The 20856-nt window shown below is 38.9% G+C and overlaps 1 long non-coding RNA gene and 1 pseudogene across 5 annotated transcripts in view; both read right to left on the minus strand.

The window, feature by feature from the left end:
• The window catches only part of LOC140627956 (uncharacterized), a 185491-nt gene that overhangs the window by 123817 nt on the left and 40818 nt on the right, over nucleotides 1-20856 (minus strand). For all 5 annotated transcript variants that reach the window (XR_012026433.1, XR_012026431.1, XR_012026432.1 and 2 more), the window contains exon 3: nucleotides 20-156. This is a non-coding gene — a long non-coding RNA (uncharacterized lncRNA). The remainder of the gene's footprint in view (nucleotides 1-19; nucleotides 157-20856) is intronic.
• LOC140627955 (elongation factor 1-alpha 1 pseudogene) overlaps nucleotides 1-20856 on the minus strand; it is a 73872-nt pseudogene that overhangs the window by 12914 nt on the left and 40102 nt on the right.

Consider the following 20856-nt stretch of genomic DNA (forward strand, 5'->3'; position numbering starts at 1 on the left):
GACATACATATATACATACCAAAAGGGCTGAATTCCGTCAGTGTGTAAAATCAGTAGGACTTGGGAGCCTGTAACTTTAAAAGTGGGCTGATGCAGCACTGGGTAAACCACAAAGGCTAGCTATAGCTGGATCACTGGCCTTAAAGAGACAGCAGCCTGCATGGAAAGGCAACATAAAAACGGAAGTTTATACAACACCAGGGGCAAATGGGAAACAGATCTGTTCATTCTGATTTCAGAGTATGTTGAAGGACTTCTCCAAAATCAAGGGAGTGAGGAAGTGCCATTTTCTTCCCCTGACCCCCAGCATAAACACAGAGCTACCCGTGGATGGCAGGGCTGCTCGGCTACATAGACACTTGTAACCTAACCTGCTAGCAGTACACCCTGCCCAAGATGTCTCCTGAAGACTCCCCCACTTCAAGCCTGCTAGCTTCAGCCCTGGCCTCAGGGAAAATCTTCTTAAACCCCTGAATTCGCCCCACCCAGCCAACAGGGTGCACAGCTGCAGTTGTGAGTCATACCCACCCACCACACTATGTCCAGCCAATGTGTCCCCAGCCACCATCATGCACCACACCCACCTGCATGTTCCCCTAGCCACTGAATTTAACCCCTAGCTGCCACAGAGCTTCAGGAGATCCAGCACAGAACTAATGGCCAGTTCAAACTTTGCTAACACCACCACCCTGCTCCCAAGTCCCCTGGTGGGCATGCCTCCTCAAGCTGGCCTGCCTAGGTCCCACTACCACCACAAAGAGCAAGTAAAACCCACAACAGGCAGGTAAAGAGTCACTGTAGACACCTGCACTGAAAGGAAAAGTGACTCAGACACAACATTAGGGCGTAAACACACACAGGATACTCTCCTAAAGTGCCAGATTCTGGGGAACAGGGAACACTGCACTACAGGGCACTCTAGGACCTCTTCTTCGTAAAGTTGCTACTTTCAAATGTAAAAGACACAGCTGACTTCTTTAAAAAGATTTTATTTATTTATGAGAGAGAGAGAGAGAGAGGCAGAGACACAGGCAGAGGGAGGAGCAGGCTCCATGCAGGAAGTGACGTGGGACTCAATCCTGGGACTCCAGGATCACCCCCAGGCTGAAGGCAGACGCTAATCCGATGAGCCACCTGGGCTGGCCGCTGACTTTCTTAACACAGAGAAACAGATACAGAAAAGCAGACAAAATGAGGAGACAGAGAAATTTATCCCAAAGGAAAGAACAGGACAAGACCACAACCAGAGATCTAAGCAAAACAGAAGGAAAATGACAGACAACTTAAAGCAATGATCACGAGGATAGTCACTGGACTTGAGGAGTAGAAAACATGAATGAGACCCTTAACACAGAGATAAGGAATAACACAGCAGAGATAAAGGGCTTTATATGAAATGAGAAACACACTTGTAGAATGAATAGCAGAATCAAAGAAACAGAGGAATGAATTAGTGACCTAGAAGACAGAGAAATGCAAAGTAATCAAGCTGAACAAAAGGGAAAGAAAATAATTATGTCAAATGAGAACTTAGGAAACTCAGTGACTCCATCAAATATAAGAGCTTTCATATTATAAGAGTCCTACAAAAGGAAGAGAGACAAAAAGGGGCAGATAATAAGAAATTATAGTTGAAAATTTCCGTTATCTGGAAGGAAACAGATATCCAGATTCAGGAGGAAGAAAACACCCATCAAAATCAACAAAAGTAGACGTACACCAAGACATATATATGTAACAAAACATAATTAAATTTGCAAAATATAGAGACAAAGAAAAAAATTTAAAAGCATCAAGACAAAAGAAGTCATTAACTTACACGGGAAAATCCATACAGATAGATTTTCAACATAAATTTTTTTTAAAGATTTTAATTTAATTATTCATGAGAGAAAGAGAGAGGCAGAGACACATGCAGAGGGAGAAGCAGGCTCCATGCAGGGAGCCCAATGTGGGACTCGATCCTGGAACTCCAGGATCACGAGCTGAGCTGAAGGGAGATGCACTCAACTGCTGAGCCACCCAGGCATCCCTCAACAGAAACTTTCAAACCAGAAGAGAGTGGTATGATTATTCAAAATGGTGAATGAGAAAAATCTTCAGCCAAGAACACTCCTTCCAGCAAGGTTATCACACACAATAGGAAACAGTTTCCTAGACAAACAAAAATTAGAGTTCATGACCGATGAACCAGTCCTGCAAGAAATATTAAGTGAAACTCTTTGATGGAAAAGAAAGACAAAAAATGGCAGTACAAAGTAAAAATCATAAGGGCATTTGGGTGGCTCAGTTGGTTAAGCATCTACCTTTGGCTCAAGCCATGATTCCAGGATCCTGGGATGGAGCCTTGCGTTGGGCTCCATTGAGTCTACTTGTCTCTCTTCATCTGCCTCTCCCTCAGCTCATGCTGTCTCTCTCTCAAATAAATAAAAAAGTAAGAAATACTAAAGCAGTAAAAATAAGTATTTCTGTAAAAAATCAGTCAAGAACCTAACCAAAAAAGGGGGGGATATGAAAATAACAAACATACACCTAGAAACATGGGGAGCAGAGGAGTAAAGAATAGGTTCATATTTAAATGACCATAAACTTAATATAGACTGCAATTAGTGAAGAGGTTATATATAAACCTACTGGTAATGATATGTCTAAACCCACTAATATACAGGCAAAGAATAAAGAAAGGATATCCAAATATACCACTAAAGTAAATCAGCAAAACATGAAAGAAAAAAAAGATCAAAGAAAATCTTCAGAAACCACAGAACAAGTAATAAAGTGGCAATAAATATTTATCAATAATTATACTGAATGTAAGTGGACTAAAGTCTCCACTCAAAAGACACAGGGTTACAGAATGGATTAAAAAAACAAAACCCATTTATATGCTGCCTAGAAGAGACCAAGAGACTCATTTTAGACCTAAAGACACCTGTGGACTGAAAGTGAGAAGTTGGAGAAGCATCTATCATGCAAGTGGATGTCAAAGAAAGCCAGAGTAGCAATACTTATATTGGACAAAACAGACTTTAAAACAAAGCCTGTCACAAGAGAAAAAGAAAAACACTAAATAATTATAAAAGTGAAAATAGAACAATAAGATATAACAATTATAAATATTTATGCACCCAACATAGGAGCACGCAAACATGTAATACAGTTAATAACAAACATAACAGAAATAATCTATATATCTATAATGATAGTAGGGGAGTTTAACACTTCACTTATATTAATGGACAGATCATCTAAACAATATCAACAAGAAAACAATGGCTTTGAATGACATGCAGGAACAAACAGATTTAAAAGATATATGCAGAACATTCCATCTTAAACAGCAGAATACACATTCTTTTCAAGTGTACATGGGACATTTTCCGGAACAGATGCCATAATAATTCATTAAAAAAAATTCAACAAATTCAAGGAGATCAAAATCATACCATGCATATCTTCGGACCTCAATGCTATGATACTAGAAGTCAACCACAAGAAAAAATTTCTGGAAACACAATACATAGAGGTTAAATAACATACTACTAAACAATGAATGGGCCAACCAGGAAATCGAAGAAGAAATTAAAAATATATGGAAATAAATTAAAATAAAAACAGTGATCTAAAACCTATGGGACACACAGCAAGAGGTTATAAGAGGGAAGATTATAACAATACAGGCCTATTTCAAGAAGAAAAAAAAAATCTAACCCCACACCTAAAGGAGCTAGAAAAAGAACAGCAAATCCAGAAATAAACCCACAATTATATTGTCAATTAATCTTTGACAAATCAAGAAAGGATATCCAATAGGAAAAAGCCTTTTCAACAAATGGTATTGGGAAAACTGGACAGCAACATACAAAGAATGAAACTGGACCACTGACTTACACCACATAAAAAATACATTCAAAATGGATTAAAGACCTAAATGTGAGATCTGCAACCAAAAAAGTTCTAGAAGAGAACACAGACAGTAACTTCTTTGATACATCAGTTGTACCAACTCCTTTCTAGATAACCCTTCTGAGGCAAGAGAAACAAAAGCAAAAATTATAGATATTGGTACTACACTGAAATAAAAAGTTCTCAACAGCAAAGGAAACAATGAAAAAACCAAAAGGCAACCTACAGAATGGAATAAGATATCAGCAAATGACATAGCCAATAAAGGCTTAGTATTCGAGGAGGGGCAAGATGGCGGAAGAGTAGGGTCCCCAAATCACCTGTCCTCACCAAATTACCTAGATAACCTTCAAATCATCCTGAAAATCTACGAATGTGGCCTGAGGTTTAAAGAGAGAACAGCTGAAACGCTACAGTGAGAAGAGTTCGCGCTTCTATCAAGGTAGGAAGACGGGGAAAAAGAAATAAAGATACAAAAGGCATCCAAGGGGGAGGGGCCCCGCGAGGAGCCGGGCTGAGGCCGGGTCGAGTGTCCCCAGGACAGGAGAGCCCCGTCCCGGAGAAATAGGAGCTGCACCAATCTTCCTGGCGGAAAGGCACCCGCAGGGAGTTAAGGCAGGACCCCAGGAGGGGGGATGCCCTCAGGCTCCCTGGGACACGAACAGACACCTGCGTCCCGGGGAGTGTGCGCCGAGCTCCCTAAGGGCTGCAGTGCACACATTGACACAGGAGCAGCTCCAAGGGGCTCGGCTGGCGGCTCCGTGGAGGGGGCTGCGCGGCCCCAGGAGCAGCTCGGCGACGGCGGCTCTGGCAGAGGAAGAGGCTCCGCGCGGAGGGGGCTGCGCGGCTCCAGAAGCAGCTCGGGGCGCTCGGTCGGCGGCTCCGTGGAGGGGGATGCACGGCCGGGAGCAGCTCAGAGAGGCTCGGGCGGCAGCTCTGCGGAGAGGCAGCTACGCGGCTGGTAGCGCGAATCCAACAGTGCAGGCCAGGAGCACAGGGCTCCAGGACACAGCCCAGGATCCGACCTCCCCCCGGGACAAGCAGAGGCCGGGAGGGCCCAGGACAGTAAGGACGCTCCTGCCCCGAGCTGAGCAGATCAGCGGCCCCGCCCCCGGAGCCTCCAGGCCCCTGCAGACTGAGAACTCCATAGTTACTGTGGGAGCTAAATCCAGGTTTCCAGAGCTGCCGCAGCCACTGGGGTTGTTCCTCCTGGGGCCTCAGGGGGTAAACAACCCCCACTGAGCCCTGCACCAGGCAGGGGGCAGAGCAGCTCCCCCAAGTCCTAACACCTGAAAATCAGCACAACAGACCGCTCCCCCAGAAGACCAGCTAGAAGGACAAGTTCCAGGGGAAGTCAAGGGACTTAAAGTATACAGAAACAGAAGATACTCCCCCGTGTTTGTTTGTTTGTTTGTTTGTTTTTTGATTTCTGATTGCTTCCCCCACCTCTTTTTTTCCCTTTCATTTTTTCTTTTTCTTCTCTTTTTTCCTTTTTTTCTTTTTCTTTTTTCTTTTTCTCTTTTCTTTCCTTCTTTCTCCCCTCTCTTTTGCTCCTTTTCCCAATACAACTTGTTTTTGGCCACCCTGCACTAAGCAAAATGACTAGAAGGAAAACCTCACCTCAAAAGAAAGAATCAGAAACAGTCCTCTCTCCCACAGAGTTACAAAATCTGGATTACAATTCAACGTCAGAAAGCCAATTCAGAAGCACTATTATACAGCTACTGGTGGCTCTAGAAAAAAGCATAAAGGACTCAAGAGATTTCATGACTGCAGAATTTAGATCCAATCAAGCAGAAATTAAAAATGAATTGAATGAGATGCAATCCAAACTAGAAGTCCTAACAACGAGGGTTAACGAGGTGGAAGAACGAGTGAGGGACATAGAAGACAAGTTGATGGCAAAGAGGGAAACTGAGGAAAAAAGAGACAACTAAAAGACCATGAAGACAGACTAAGGGAAATGAACGACAGACTGAGGAAGAAAAACCTATGTTTAATTGGGGTTCCCAAGGGCGCCGAAAGGGCCAGAGGGCCAGAATATGTATTTGAACAAATCCTAGCTGAAAACATTCCTAATCTGGGAAGGGAAACAGGCATTCAGATCCAGGAAATAGAGAGATTCCCCCCTAAAATCAATAAAAACTGTTCAACACCTCGACATTTAATAGTGAAGCTTGCAAATTCCAAAGATAAAGAGAAGATCCTTAAAGCAGCAAGAGACAAGAAATCCCTGACTCTCATGGGGAGGAGTATTAGGATAACAGCAGACCTCTCCACAGAGACCTGGCAGGCCAGAAAGGGCTGGCAGGATATATTCACGGTCCTAAATGAGAAGAACATGCAACCAAGAATACTTTATCCAGCGAGGCTCTCATTCAAAATGGAAGAAGAGATAAAGAGCTTCCAAGACAGGCAGGAACTGAAAGAATATGTGACCTCCAAACCAGCTCTGCAAGAAATTTTAAGGGGGACTCTTAAAATTCCCCTTTAAGAAGAAGTTCAATGGAACAATCGACAAAAACAAGGACTGAATAGATATCATGATGACACTAAACTCATGTCTTTCAATAGTAACTCTGAATGTGAATGGGCTTAATGACCCCATGAAAAGGCGCAGGGTTTCAGACTGGATAAAAAAAACAGGACCCATCTATTTGCTGTGTACAAGAGACTCATTTTAGACAGAAGGACACCTCAAGCCTGAAAATAAAAGGTTGGAGAACCATGTACCATTCAAATGGTCCTCAAAAGAAAGCAGGGGTAGCCATCCTCATATCAGATAAACTAAAATTTACCCTGAAGACTGTAGTGAGAGATGAAGAGGGACACTCCATCATACTTAAAGGATCTATCCAACAAGAGGACTTAACAATCCTCAATATATGTGCCCCGAATGTGGGAACTGCCAAATATTTAAACCAATTAATAACCAAAGTGAAGAAATACTTAGATAATAATACACTTATACTTGGTGACTTCAGTCTAGCTCTTTCTACCCTCGATAGGTCTCTAAGCCAACATCTCCAAAGAAACGGGAGCTTTAAATGATACACTGGACCAGATGGATTTCACAGATATCTACAGAACTTTACATTCAAACTCAACTGAATATACATTCTTCTCAAGTGCACATGGAACTTTCTCCAGAATAGACCACATACTGGGTCACAAATCAGGTCTGAACCGATACCAAAAGATTGGGATCGTCCCCTGCATATTCTCAGACCATAATGCCTTGAAATTAGAACTAAATCACAACAAGAAGTTTGGAAGGACCTCAAACACGTGGAGGTTAAGGACCATCCTGCTAAAAGATGAAAGGGTCAACCAGGAAATTAAGGAAGAATTAGAAAGATTCATGGAGGGATCCCTGGGTGGCGCAGCGGTTTGTTGCCTGCCTTTGGCCCAGGGCGTGATCCTGGAGACCCAGGATCGAATCCCACGTCGGGCTCCCGGTGCATGGAGCCTGCTCCTCCCTCTGCCTATGTCTCTGCCTCTCTCTCTGTGTGTGACTATTATATATAAATAAAAATTAAAAAAAAAGATTCATGGAAACTAATGAGAATGAAGATACAACCGTTCAAAATCTTTGGGATGCAGCAAAAGCAGTCCTAAGGGGGAAATACATCCCCCTTAGGAAATACATACAAGCATCCATTCAAAAACTGGAAAGAACTCAAATACAAAATCTAACCTTACACATAAAGGAGCTAGAGAAAATACAGCAGATGGGTCCTACACCCAGCAGAAGAAAAGAGTTCATTAAAATTCGAGCAGAACTAAACGAAATCGAGACCAGAAGAACTGTGGAACAGATCAACAAAACCAGGAGTTGGTTCTTTGAAAGAATTAATAAGATAGATAAACCATTAGCCAACCTTATTAAAAAGAAGAGAGAGAAGACTCAAATTAATAAAATCATGAATGGGAAAGGAGAGATCACTACCAACACCAAGGAAATAAAAACCATTTTAAAAACATATTATGAACAGCTATACGCCAATAAATTAGGCAATCTAGAAGAAATGCATGCATTCCTGGAAAGCCACAAACTACCAAAACTGGAACAGGAAGAAATAGAAAACCTGAACAGGCCAATAACCAGGGAGGAAATTGAAGCAGTCATCAAAAACCTCCCAAGACACAAGAGTCCCGGGCCAGATGGCTTCCCAGGGGAATTCTATCAACGTTTAAATTTGCAAATGATGTATCAGATAAAGGGCTAGTTTCCAAGACCTATAAAGAACTTCTTAAACTCAACACCAAAGAAACAAACAATCCAATCATGAAATGGGCAAAAGACATGAAGAGAAATCTCACAGAGGAAGACATAGACATGGCCAACATGCACATGAAAAAATGCTCTGCATCACTTGCCATCAGGGAAATACAAATCAAAACCACAATGAGATACCACCTCACACCAGTGAGAATGGGGAAAATTAACAAGGCAGGAAACAACAAATGTTGGAGAGGATGTGGAGACAAGGGAACCCTCTTACACTGTTGGTGGGAATGTGATCTGGTGCAGCCACTCTGGAAAACTGTGTGGAGGTTCCTCAAAGAGTTAAAAATAGACCTGCCCTACGACCCAGCAATTGCACTGTTGGGGATTTACCCCAAAGATACAGATGCAATGAAACGCAGGGACACCTGCACCCCGATGTTTCTAGCAGCAATGTCCACAAAAGCCAACCTGTGGAAGGAGCCTCGGTGTCCATCGAAAGATGAATGGATAAAGAAGATGTGGTTTATGTATACAATGGAATATTACTCAGCCATTAGAAACAACAAATACCCACCATTTGCTTCAACGTAGATGGAACTGGAGGGTATTATGCCGAGTGAAGTAAGTCAATCGGAGAAGGACAAACAGTGTATGTTCTCATTCATTTGGGGAATATAAATAACAGTGAAAGGGAATATAAGGGAAGAGAGAAGAAAAAGACTCCTCTAACTCGGGGAAACGAACTAGGGGTGGTGGAAGGGGAGGAGGGCGGGGGGTGGGGGTGAATGGGTGACGGGCACTTGACAGGATGAGCACTGGGTGTTATTCTGTATGTTGGTAAATTGAACACCAATAAAAAATTAATTTATTTAAAAAAAGGCGTAGTATTCAAAATATAAATAAGAACTTAACACAACACCCCCAAAACAATCCAATTAAAAAATAGGCAGAAGATATTTACAGGTGTTTTTCCAAAGAAGACCTACAAATAACCAAAAGACAACACGAAAAGATGTTCATCACCTCTTATCATCAAGAAAATAACCAAAGTACAATGAGATCATGTCATACTTGTCAGAATTGCTAAAATCAACAACAGAAGAAACAACAGGTGTTGGTAAAGATGTGGAGAAAAACGAACACTTTTGCACTGTTGGTGGGAATGCCAACTAGGGCAGCTACTCTGGAAAACAGTATGGAGGTTCCTCAGAAAGTTAAAAATAGAACTACCTTATGATCCAGTGTATCTACCCCCAAGAATACAAAAACACTAATTCAAAGGGATACATGCACCCATATTGTTATAGCAGCACTATTTACAACAGCCAAGATATGGGGGATCCCTGGGTGGCGCAGCGGTTCGGCGCCTGCCTTTGGCCCAGGGCGCCATCCTGGAGACCCGGGATCGTATCCCACGTCGGGCTCCCGGTGCATGGAGCCTGCTTCTCCCTCTGCCTGTGTCTCTGCCTCTCTCTCTCTCTCTCTCTCTCTGTGTGACTATCATAAATAAATAAAAATTTTAAAAAATATTAAAAAAAAAACAACAGCCAAGATATGGAAGCAGCCCAAGTGTCCATCAACTGACAAATGGATAAATGTGAGGTGGTATATGTATAATGGAATATTATTCGGCCATAAAAAAGAATGAAGTCTTGTCATTCCAACAATATGGATGGGGCCAGAGATTATAATGCTATGTGAAATAAGTCACTCAGAGGAAGACAAAAACCCTATGATTTCACTCATTAGGTAGAATTTAAGAAACCAAACAAGCAAAGAAAAAAAATAGAGACAAATCAAGAGATTCTTAATTACAAAGAACTGACAGTTACCAGAGGGGAAGTGGATGGGGAGATAGGTTAAATAGGTGATGGAGATTAAGGAGTATACTTGTGATGAGCACAGGGTGATGTTGGGAAGCACTGAAACAGTATACTGTACACTTTAACACTGTTAACTAACTGGAATTAAAATAAAAACTTAAATACTTCAGTACCTACTCTATTACATTAACATATCTTTCAGAAAAATTACAATGTATATAAAAACTAAGGGACAAAAAATGCAATCTTCAAAACCAGATTCAGATATGAGATGTAAAAATAACAGAGAATTTAAAATAACTAGGACATGTTAAGAACATAAACAGGCTAGATCATGTAGGTAATATCAGAAGAATTAGAAAGTATAAAAAAGAATCAAAGAAAATGGTAGAAATTGAAAACATGTTAACAGAAATGAATATGCCTGCCTTTAAGGGGGCTCATAAGTAGACTCAACACAACGAATCAGGAACTTGAACATAGGTCAACAGCAACTACCCAATCTAAGATGCAAGGAGAAAGTAGAAGGGGAAAAATCATTCAAATCAGAACTATGGAGGCAGTTAAATCAGTGGTTGCCATTAGTTGGGGGCTGGAGGAAGGGAATAAATAGGTGAAGGACAAGGATTTTCAGTGAAGAGACTGTATGATACTTCAGTGATGGATACATATCACTATACATTTGTCCAAACTGTGAGCCCTAATGTAAATACCCTTCCTTAGATGATGATATGTGAGTAATTAATGTAAGTTGATCAGTTGTAACAAATGTACCACTCTGTTGGGAGATGTAGATAATGGGAGAGGTGATGCATATGTGGGGGGAGGGAGTATACAGAAATCTTTCTACCTCCCTCTCAATTTTGCTATAAAACTAAAATGGCCCTAAAAAATAAACTGGTAAAAAAAAAATTGCCCATACTGTAAAAAAAAAAAAAAATTATCAATTAGCATTAGTATTGTGCCTTTAGTACTCTAAAACTGAAGCGGTTTTCCTCTAGATATCATATAATTTTTCTGATTCATTTTAATTAATATTAGTATAAAAAGTGAAATGTGCTCACTTTCTTTAGGCATGAGGTCCTCCAATTGTTTCAGAAGCTTTTGTTTTGAGATTATCCTTTCAACACTGAATGGTCTTTGCATTTGTCTTGAAAATAATTTCTGCCCTTTTTCCTCTGTTTCACTGATTTTTGTTTTTCTCCTTTCACCAATACCAAATACTGATTACCTTTTCCTAAGTCTATGAATCAGGTATAGTGTGCCCTTTCACATATTTTCTTAAGATTTTGTTTATTTATTTGAAAGAAAGAGAGCATAGAAGAGTTGGGGCAGAGTGAGAGGGAGAAGCAGACTCCCTGCTGAGCAGGGAGCCAGACAGAGGGCTTGATCCCTGGACCTGGAGATCATGAACTGAGCCACCCAGGCACCCCTTCTTTTGAACTTTTTTACATTTTTAGAACTGTTTTGGTTATTCTAGATTCTTTACATTTTCATATAAATGTTAGGATAAGCTAATCAGTATCTACAAAAAAAGCCTGGTGAGATTTTGACTGACACAACTATTGAATCTATAGCTGAAATTTGGAAGATCTGATATCTTACCAAATCTTCTGATTCAGAGATGTAGTATTAATCTTTTTATCTACTTTGATTTTTTTCACTACTATTTTGTCATATTCAGCAAAAATTATGAAAGCAGCAACAGAAAAACAACATGCAAGTAACCCAAAGAAAACCTTTACTGGTAATTTCTCATGAGAAACAATGAGGACCAGAGACAGTACTTGGTATACCCAAAGTGCTAAAAAAAAAAAAAAAAAGAAAAGAAAAGAAAGAAAGCAGCAGCAGCAGCAGTAGCTGCTGCTTATATCCAGAAAACTATCTTTCAATAATGAGGAAAAATTAAGACTGACAAATAACTAAGAGAATTCACTGTTAGTCAACCTGCCCATAAGAAAAAAATAAATTCCTTCAAGCTGAAAATGAATGATTTAATTCGAATCCATATGAAGAAATAAAAAAGTTTACATGAAGAAATAAAGATTCAGAAAAGCTAATTACACAGATAAATGTAAATGACAAAATATAATTTTTACTTTCTTCTAAAATAAAAGAGAACTGCCTAAAAGATACAATTATTTCCTGAGCAACAATTTTAAAATTAACTAAAAATTACACTAGAAATTAAGAGTTTCCTATTGCTATACATCCTAGCAAGCAATTGGTATTTTTAGGGTTTTAAAAATTTTAATCATAATGAGTATGGGAATTTCTCATTTTCTAAACTGAATTTCTCTAATTGCAAATGAGCAAATATGTTCATCTCTGTATTTTCTTCCATGAGGTGTATATTCAGATCTTTTGCCCAATTTCTAATTGGGTTGTTTTCTTATTACTGAGTTTTAAGAGTTCTTTGTATATTAAAGTCCTTTATCAGATATGGGTTTTGCCAAAAATTTTTTTGAGTCTGTGATTTGTCTTTTCATTCTCTCTTGACAACTGTTTTCTAAGCAAACTTTTTTTAAAAAAAAAGATTTTATTTATTTATTCATGAGAGACACAGAGAGAGAGAGAGAGAGAGAGAGAGAGAGAAGCAGGCTCCACTCAGGGAGCCCGATGTGGGATTTGATCCCAGGACTCCAGGATCACGCCCTGGGCCAAAGGCAGGCGCTAAACCGCTGAGCCACCCAGGGATCCCCCAGAGCAAACATTTTTAATAAAATCCTGCCTATCAACTTCTTCTTTCATGAATTACACTTTTGATGTTGGATCTAAAACTCATCACCAAACCCAAGGTCATATCTTTTGTATTTGCTTTTAAAGTCTTACAGTTTTCCATTTTATATTTAAGGTCTGTGATCCATTTTGAATGAATTTTTGATAAAAGTGTAAGGTCTCTAAGTGCACTTTTTAAACTGTGAGCGTACAGTTGGTTCTAACACTACCTGAAAAGACTATCTTTTCACCACTCAGAACTCTTTTTGCCTTTGTCAAAGATCAGTTTGCAATATTTGCATGACTACATGCGGGCCCTTTTACCAGTAACATGTTATCTTCGTAACTGTAGTTTTATATTAAGTCTTGAAACCAAGTAGTTTGAGTCCTTCAACTTTGTACTCCTTCCACACTATATTACTTGTTACAGTGTTTGCCTTTCCATATAAAGTAACTACAAAATATTGTGGTGGAATGTTTTTTATTTTGGTGGAATTTTGATGGAAATTGCAATCTACAGATGAGGATGGGAAAAACAGACATTTTAGTAATAATGAGTCTTCCAATTCCTGAACACAAAATATATCTCATTTAGATCTTCTTTGACATTGTTCCTTAGTATTCTCTAATTTTCCAACAATATATCCTGTACATATTTTGTTAGATTTATACCTAAGTATTTCACTTTTGCTTGCTGTAACTAGAAATGGTATTTTTAAAATTACATACTCTAATTGTTTATTGTTGGCTTATAAGAAAACCATTAGCTTTTGGATATTCAACAGGTACCATGCATCCTTCTTATCCTTGCTTATTCTCAGTTTTTGGAGATGCTCCAAAATTTTCTACATAATCTTTTATAAAGAAAAATAGTTTTATTTCTTCCTTTCCAATCAACATTTTTATTTCTTTTTCTTGTCTGACTGAACTATCTAAGACTTCCAGCATGATTTTGAGTACGAGTGGCAAGAAAGGACATGCTTACCATGTTCCTGATCTTAGGGGGGAAAGTATCCAGACTCTTAACATTAATGAGTTGGGTCTGTAAGACTAAAGGCAAAAAGAAGCTATCCATAAGCACTATACTCCAGTAGTTAAGATTGTTTCCCACAGGTGTAAAACTCTTCTGAAAGTTTTGAGACTGCAATACATATGTAGGTCAATTAAACAATTAATTACAATATGCAATATTGTAATGCAATACAGTAAGACTGCAATACATATGTAGGTCAATTAAACAATTAGACAACAAATATTAGGAGCCAGATTGCTCCCTGCAGGAGTGGGAGATTATAGACCAAACTAGGGGAGATGATTAGAATTACTAATATGGCAATGGATGAATTGGAGACATCAATGTGAATTCATGTTTAGCTTAATATAACTACAGATGGATAAATATAAAAATATTTGCAAATATGTGTATATATGTTAGTATGCATATGTATATTTCCTTCATCTGTTAGCTGAGAGAGCTGTCTATAGGATACAAAATCCATATACAGTAACAAACTTTTTCTACAACCTAGCAATGAACATTGAACATAAAAAATGAAATTAAGAAGTCAATCCCAGGAATGCCTGGGTGGCTCAGTGGTTGAGCGTCTGCCTTCAGCTCAGGGCGTGATCCCAGGGTCCTGGGATTGAGTCCCACATCAGGCTCCCTGTATGGAGCCTGCTTCTCTATCTGCCTATGTCTCTGCCTCTCTCTCTCTGTGTCTCTCATGAATAAATAAACAAAATCTTGAAAAAAAAAAAAGAAAGCAAATAATCTACTTAAAAATTGGGCAAAATATTTTTTTGAAGTTTTATTTACAGTCTCTCCATCCCACGTGGGGATCGAAGTCATGATCAAGAGTTGCATGCTCCTTCAAGTGAATCAGCTGGGTGCGCTCCTTGGGCAAAATATTTACATAGATATTTTACAAAAGAAGATATATAATGGCTAATAAAAATAGTTAAAAACTCCCTAACTTATTAGTCACTGAAGAAATGAAATGCAAATAAAACTACAATGAGATGCAATTTTAATGCAGTATAATGCAGTAACAAATATAGACAAAGATATAAAAATCAACACCTTCATACTGTTGGTTGAAATATAAAATGTTCTAGTTACTTTGAAAAACAATTCGGACATTTCTTTAAAATTTAAACATAAACTACCATACAATCCAACTATTTACACTCAAAAGAAATGGAAAAAAATCCAGATAAATATTTCCAAGTGAATGTCCTTTGAAGCATAATTTATAACAGACAATTAAACAGAAAGCCCAAATTTTTATCAATTGTTTAATGGAGAAACAAAAAGTGATATACTCATATAACTGAATATTATTCATGAATAAAAATAAGTGAAAAACTGATACATATAATAATACAGATAAATGTCAAATTAATTAACCTATGTAAAAGAACTCAAACACAAAAGACTATGTACCAGATAATTCCAATTGTATGAAAGGTCCAGAAAAAGTAAATCTATAGAAACAAAGGTAGATTAGTGTTTGCCAGGGGTTGAGAGTGGGAATGCAGGTTAAATATAAACTAATATGAAGAATGTTACTGAGGTGGTGAAAATCTTATAAAAATGGACTGTGGTGATTGATGGTTGCAAAACTCATTAAACTTACTAAGAATTGTTTTATTTGCACACTTTAAATGAGTAGCACTCTGTAGAACATTTTTAAAAATTGGAATCCTCTAATATACCAGTAAAAAGATACTGTCATATGGAGTGAAACACAAGCCAAACCACCTACCTACTTAATCTATTTATCTGACCTAAAAATCCATCCACCAACCTGCTTACGGTGAAACACAAACATACAAACTATACAAACACAAAGAGAAAAAGTAGAAAGACAAAGTAGATATAGCATAATAACACTAACCAAAAAAAAAAAAAAAAGGTTGAGAATCTGTGTTAATTTAAAACACAGAGACGCCTGGGTGGCTCAGTGGTTGGGTGTTTGCCTTCGGCTCAGGTCATGATCCCCAGGTCCTGAAATGGGAGTCCTACAACAGGCTCCCTGCACAAAGCCTGCTTCTCCCTCTGCCTAATGTCTCTGCCTCTCTCTCTGGGTCTCTCATGAATAAATAAATAAAATCTTTATTTAAAAAAAAACAGGAGATCCCTGGGTGGCGCAGCGGTTTAGCGCCTGCCTTTGGCCCAGGGCGCGATCCTGGAGACCCGGGATCGAATCCCACGTCGGGCTCCCGGTGCATGGAGCCTGCTTCTCCCTCTGCGCCTCTCTCTCTCTCTCTCTCTCTCTCTCTCTCTCTCTCTGTGACTATCATAAATAAATAAAAATAAAAATAAATAAATAAAAAATAAAAAAAAAACAACACAGACATCAAAACAAAAATATTATCAGAGGACAAAGAGGAACTTTAAGAAAAAATAAAGGAGTAACATCCCCAAAGACATGGTAATTGCATATGTACATGTACCTAACAACAGATTTTCAAAATGCATAAGAGTAAATTATAGCTATGTAAAGATAAACAGGTAAATCCACAATGATTTTGAAATTTCAACACTGCTGTCTCAAAAATGAATACAGTCGAAAACTCGGAAAAGATATGGAAGGCCTTGATAATACTCAACCAACTTGACATGCTGAAATAAGACTCCAAACATGGGGCACATGGGTGGCTCAGTCGGTTAAGTATCTGCCTTTGGCTCAGGTCGTGATCCTGGAGTCCTGCGATCAAGACCAGCATCGGGCCCCCTGTTCAGCAGGGAGCCTGCTTTTCCCTTTACCTCTGCTTCTCCCTCTGCTTCTGCTTTCTTGCTCTCTCTCAAATAAATAAACTCTTGAAAAAAAAAACAAAAAAAAAACACTCCAAACAACAGAATACATATTCTTCTAAAATACAGATGTGTAACATTCACCAAGAAAGATCATGTTCTAGTTTATAAAACAAATTTCAATGAATAAAAAAAAAAGTGCAAAGTATTATCAGAACAAAAGTAAATTAGAAATCAAGAGATAGGTATCTGGAAAATTCCCAAATAATTGGAAATTAAAAAACAAACTTCTAAATAATATACAGATCAAAGAGAAAGTCTTAAGGGAAATTAAAACATGCATTAAACTAAAAGATGAGGGGATCCCTGGGTGGCTCAGCAATTTAGCGCCTGCCTTCATGTCCAAGACATGATCCTGGAGTCCCGGGATGGAGTCCCACATCAGGATCCCTGCATGGAGCCTGCTTCTCCCTCTGCCTGTGTCTCTGCCTCTTTCTCTCTCTCTCTCTCTCTCTCTCTCCGTCTATCATGAACAAATAAATAAAACCTTTAAAAAATTAAAAAAAAAAACAAAAAGATGATGAAAATACAATATATCGGGACGCCTAGGTGGCTCAGTGGTTGAGTGTCTGCCTTCAGCTCAGGGCATGATCCCAGGGTCCTGGGATCAAGTCCCACAGAGGCTTCCAACAGGGAGCCTGCTTCTCCCTCTGCCTACATCTCTGCCTCTCTCTCTGTGTCTCTCACACATAAATAAATAAAATCTTTTAAAAAAGAAAGAAAAAGAAGAAAAGAAAGAAAATACAATATATCAAAATCTGTGGGATGTAGGTAAAGCAGTGCTAACAGGGAAATTTATAGCATTAAATATACTAGAAAATAACAACTAAAATCAATAACCAAGGCTTGTACTAATGAATCTACAAGAAAAAGTGCAAATCAAAACTAAAGCAAGCAAAAGAAAGGAAATAAAGATCTACAGCAGACACTGAAAACAAAAACAATACCAAAAAATCAATAAAATAAAAAGCTCATTATTTGAAAACACTGATATAATTGATAAACTTGCAGCCAGGTTGACCATAAAAAGAGGGACAGAGGGAAGCTATAAATCATCAGTGTCACAAATGATGCTGAAGACAGGAAAATGAAGAAATACTACAAACAACTATGTGTTCATGAATTTGATAAATTAGATGAAATGGAACAGGTATTTGAAAGGCCACCAAAACTCACTCAAGAAAACCTGAATAGGGCAGCCTGGGTGGCTCAGCGGTTTAGCGCCACCTTCAGCCCAGGGCGTGATCCTGGGGACCCGGGATTGAGTCCCACATCAGGCTCCCTGCATGGAGCCTGCTTCTCCCTCTGCCTGTATTTCTGCGTCTCTCGCTCCCCCTCTTTGTCTGTCATGAATAAATAAAATCTTTAAAAAAAGAAAAGAAAACTTGAAAACTTGAATAGCTCTATACCTAGTAAATAAATTGGATTGCAAGTTACAAACCAAAAGATGAAAACTTCACACCTACACAGTTTCACTGGTAAATGCTACCTTTCAAGTAAGAAATAATTCCAATTCTACACAATCAATTCCATTAAAAAGAAGAGGAAAGATCATGTCCCAATTATAAAGCCAGTATTACCCTGTTCATAAATCCAAAGAGAAATATTACCAGAAAATTACAAATCAACATCTCTAATGAATACATATGTAAAAATTGCCAATGTTAGCAAATAAAATGCAGTAATATAAAAAATATATGTATTACAATCACATGGGTTTCATCCAAGAAACATAAGGTTAGTTCAACATTCAAAAATCAATGAAATTCAGGGTGCCTGGGTGGCTCAGTTGGCTCCAACTCTTGATTTCGGCTCAGGTCATGATCTCAGGGTTCTGAAATCAAGCCTCTCGAATTGGGCTCTGCACTGGGGGTGTGGAGCCTGCTTAAGATTCTCTCTCTCTCCCTCTCTGCCCCTCCTTTCTAAAAAAGAAAATCAATGAAATTCCTTATCAACAATTTGAAGAAAGCCATACAATCAGTAGATTCAGAAAAAGACATATGAAAAATTCAACATACTTTCATGATAAAAACTCCCAGAACACTGGGGTGCCTGAATGGTGAAGTCCATTAAGCACCCTACTCCTGATTTCAGCACAGATCGTGCTCTCCAGGTCAAGAGATTGAGCCCTGAGTCAGCTCCTCACTCAGCTGAAAGTCTGCTTCAGATTCTCTGTCTCCCCCTCTGCCCTTCCTCTCACACGTGTTCACACTCTAAAATAAAGAAATAAATCTTAAAAAAAAACAAAAACAAAAACTCCCAGAACACTAAAAAGAGTGCTAAGTACTTAACCTACTATGAAAGACCTACAGCTAACAAAGACTGGAAAGAACAAAAGTATGTTCTCCCTCTCTACCCCATTCCACATTGTATTGGGAAGCCCACAAGTTCAATAAAGCAAGAAAAACTATTATAAGGCACACATGCTGGAAAGGAAATTTAACTTGCAGGAAACATTACTGTCTGTCCAAAAAATCTCAAATATTCTATCAAAAAAAAAAAACCACAATCCTCTAAGAATGAAAAAGTGAGACTAGCAAAGAAGCAGAACATAAAAAGACAAGTCAATCATATTCCTATATATGGCTATAATTGGAATTTGAAATGAAAAAATAAAAATAATATATAATAGCACCCCCAAAAATAAAGTTAAGTATAAATGTAACAAAATATGTGCAAGAACTATATGTGGAAACAACAAAATATTAATGAAATAAATCAAAATAGGTCTAGATAAATAGGGAGAAATACTATGCCTATGAAATGGAAGACTAAGATATTATATCTCCACAAATCATTTATAGATTCAATGCCATCCCAATCAAAATCTCAGCAACTTTTCATAGATTTTTTAAAAGATATTTTTGGGGATCCCTGGGTGGCGCAGCGGTTTGGCGCCTGCCTTTGGCCCAGGGCGCGATCCTGGAGACCCGGGATCGAATCCCACGTCGGGCTCCCGGTGCATGGAGCCTGCTTCTCCCTCTGCCTGTGTCTCTGCCTCTCTCTCTCTCTCTGTGACTATCATAAAAAAAAAAAAAAAAAAAAAAAAAAGAAAAAAAGATATTTTTGTATATGAGAGGAACTGTAATGTGGAAAGAGGCCTTCTCTGACACACTGTACAAAGGAAAAACTTAACCTGAAGGTGAAAATAGTCATTTAGGAAAACTAGAAGCTACTATCCTAGCCAGACCACCTAGCTTGCTAAGTAGGGGTGTCATGCTGAGAAAAATAAGCCATTTCCTCTCCTCTCAGCTCCAGAGCCGCAGTGCAGAGGTTTTGCCAAGGCACAGAGATAAGCTACAACAAGAGAGAGCTCAGAAGGTATCTCTTAGACTTAATTTGGAATACACTGGGGGAAAGATCAATCCTAAGAGTACCCCCCAAAACAACAGAATTTTTGGTGGTAAGCAGGGACACCTGGGTGGCTCAGAGGTTGAACATCTGCCTTCAGCTCAGGGCACAATCCTAAATCCAGGGATTGAGTCCCGCATCTCTTTGAGGAGCCTGCTTCTCCCTCCATCTATGTCTCTGCCTTTCTCTCGTCTCTCATGAATAAATTAAAAAAAAAAAAAGAAATTTTGGTGGTAAGCAATTAAGTGGAGACTGAGAGCAATAAGCTAAAAAACACCAGTTAGAAGTTTACCAGAGAGGGATGCCTGGGTGGCTCAGTGGTTGAGCGTCTGCCTTTGGCTCAGGTTGTGATCCTGGGGTCCTGGGATTGAGTCCCGCATCAGGCTCCCCACACGGAGCCTGCTTCTCCCTCTACCTATGTCTCTGCCTCTCCCTCTCTGTGTCTCTCATGAATAAATAAAATCCTTTTTAAATAATTTTAAAAATAGGGATCCCTGGGTGGCTCAGCAGTTTGGCGCCTCCCTTGGCCCAGGGCGTGGTCCTCGAGTCCCGGGTTTGAGTCCTGGATCACGTTCCCTACATGGAGCCTGCTTCTCCCTCTGCCTGTGTTGTGTCTCTGCCTCTCTGTGTATGTGCGTCTCTCATGAATAAATAAAATTTAAAAAAAAATTTTACATAAATTTTAAAATGTTTAGAAAAAAAAGAAGTTTACGAGAGAGAACCAGGAAAGATACAGATAACAACATCCTTCTTGTGGTCTGTATATACACTCTCAGACCACGATGGAATTAAACCAGAAATCAACAATAGATACGTAACTGGAAAACCCCAAAATATATGCAGACTAAATAACATACTTCTAATAATCTGTCAAAACTCACACAATCTTATTAGGCCTCTATTAAAGAAATGGAATCAGAAATTAAGCTTCCAAAACAGAAAGCACCACACTCAAATGGGTTTACTGGTGAATTCTACCAAACATTTAATAATATCAATTCTCTAAAATA

Source organism: Canis lupus, chromosome X (genome assembly GCF_048164855.1).
Source record: "Canis lupus baileyi chromosome X, mCanLup2.hap1, whole genome shotgun sequence".
NCBI lineage: Eukaryota > Metazoa > Chordata > Mammalia > Carnivora > Canidae > Canis > Canis lupus.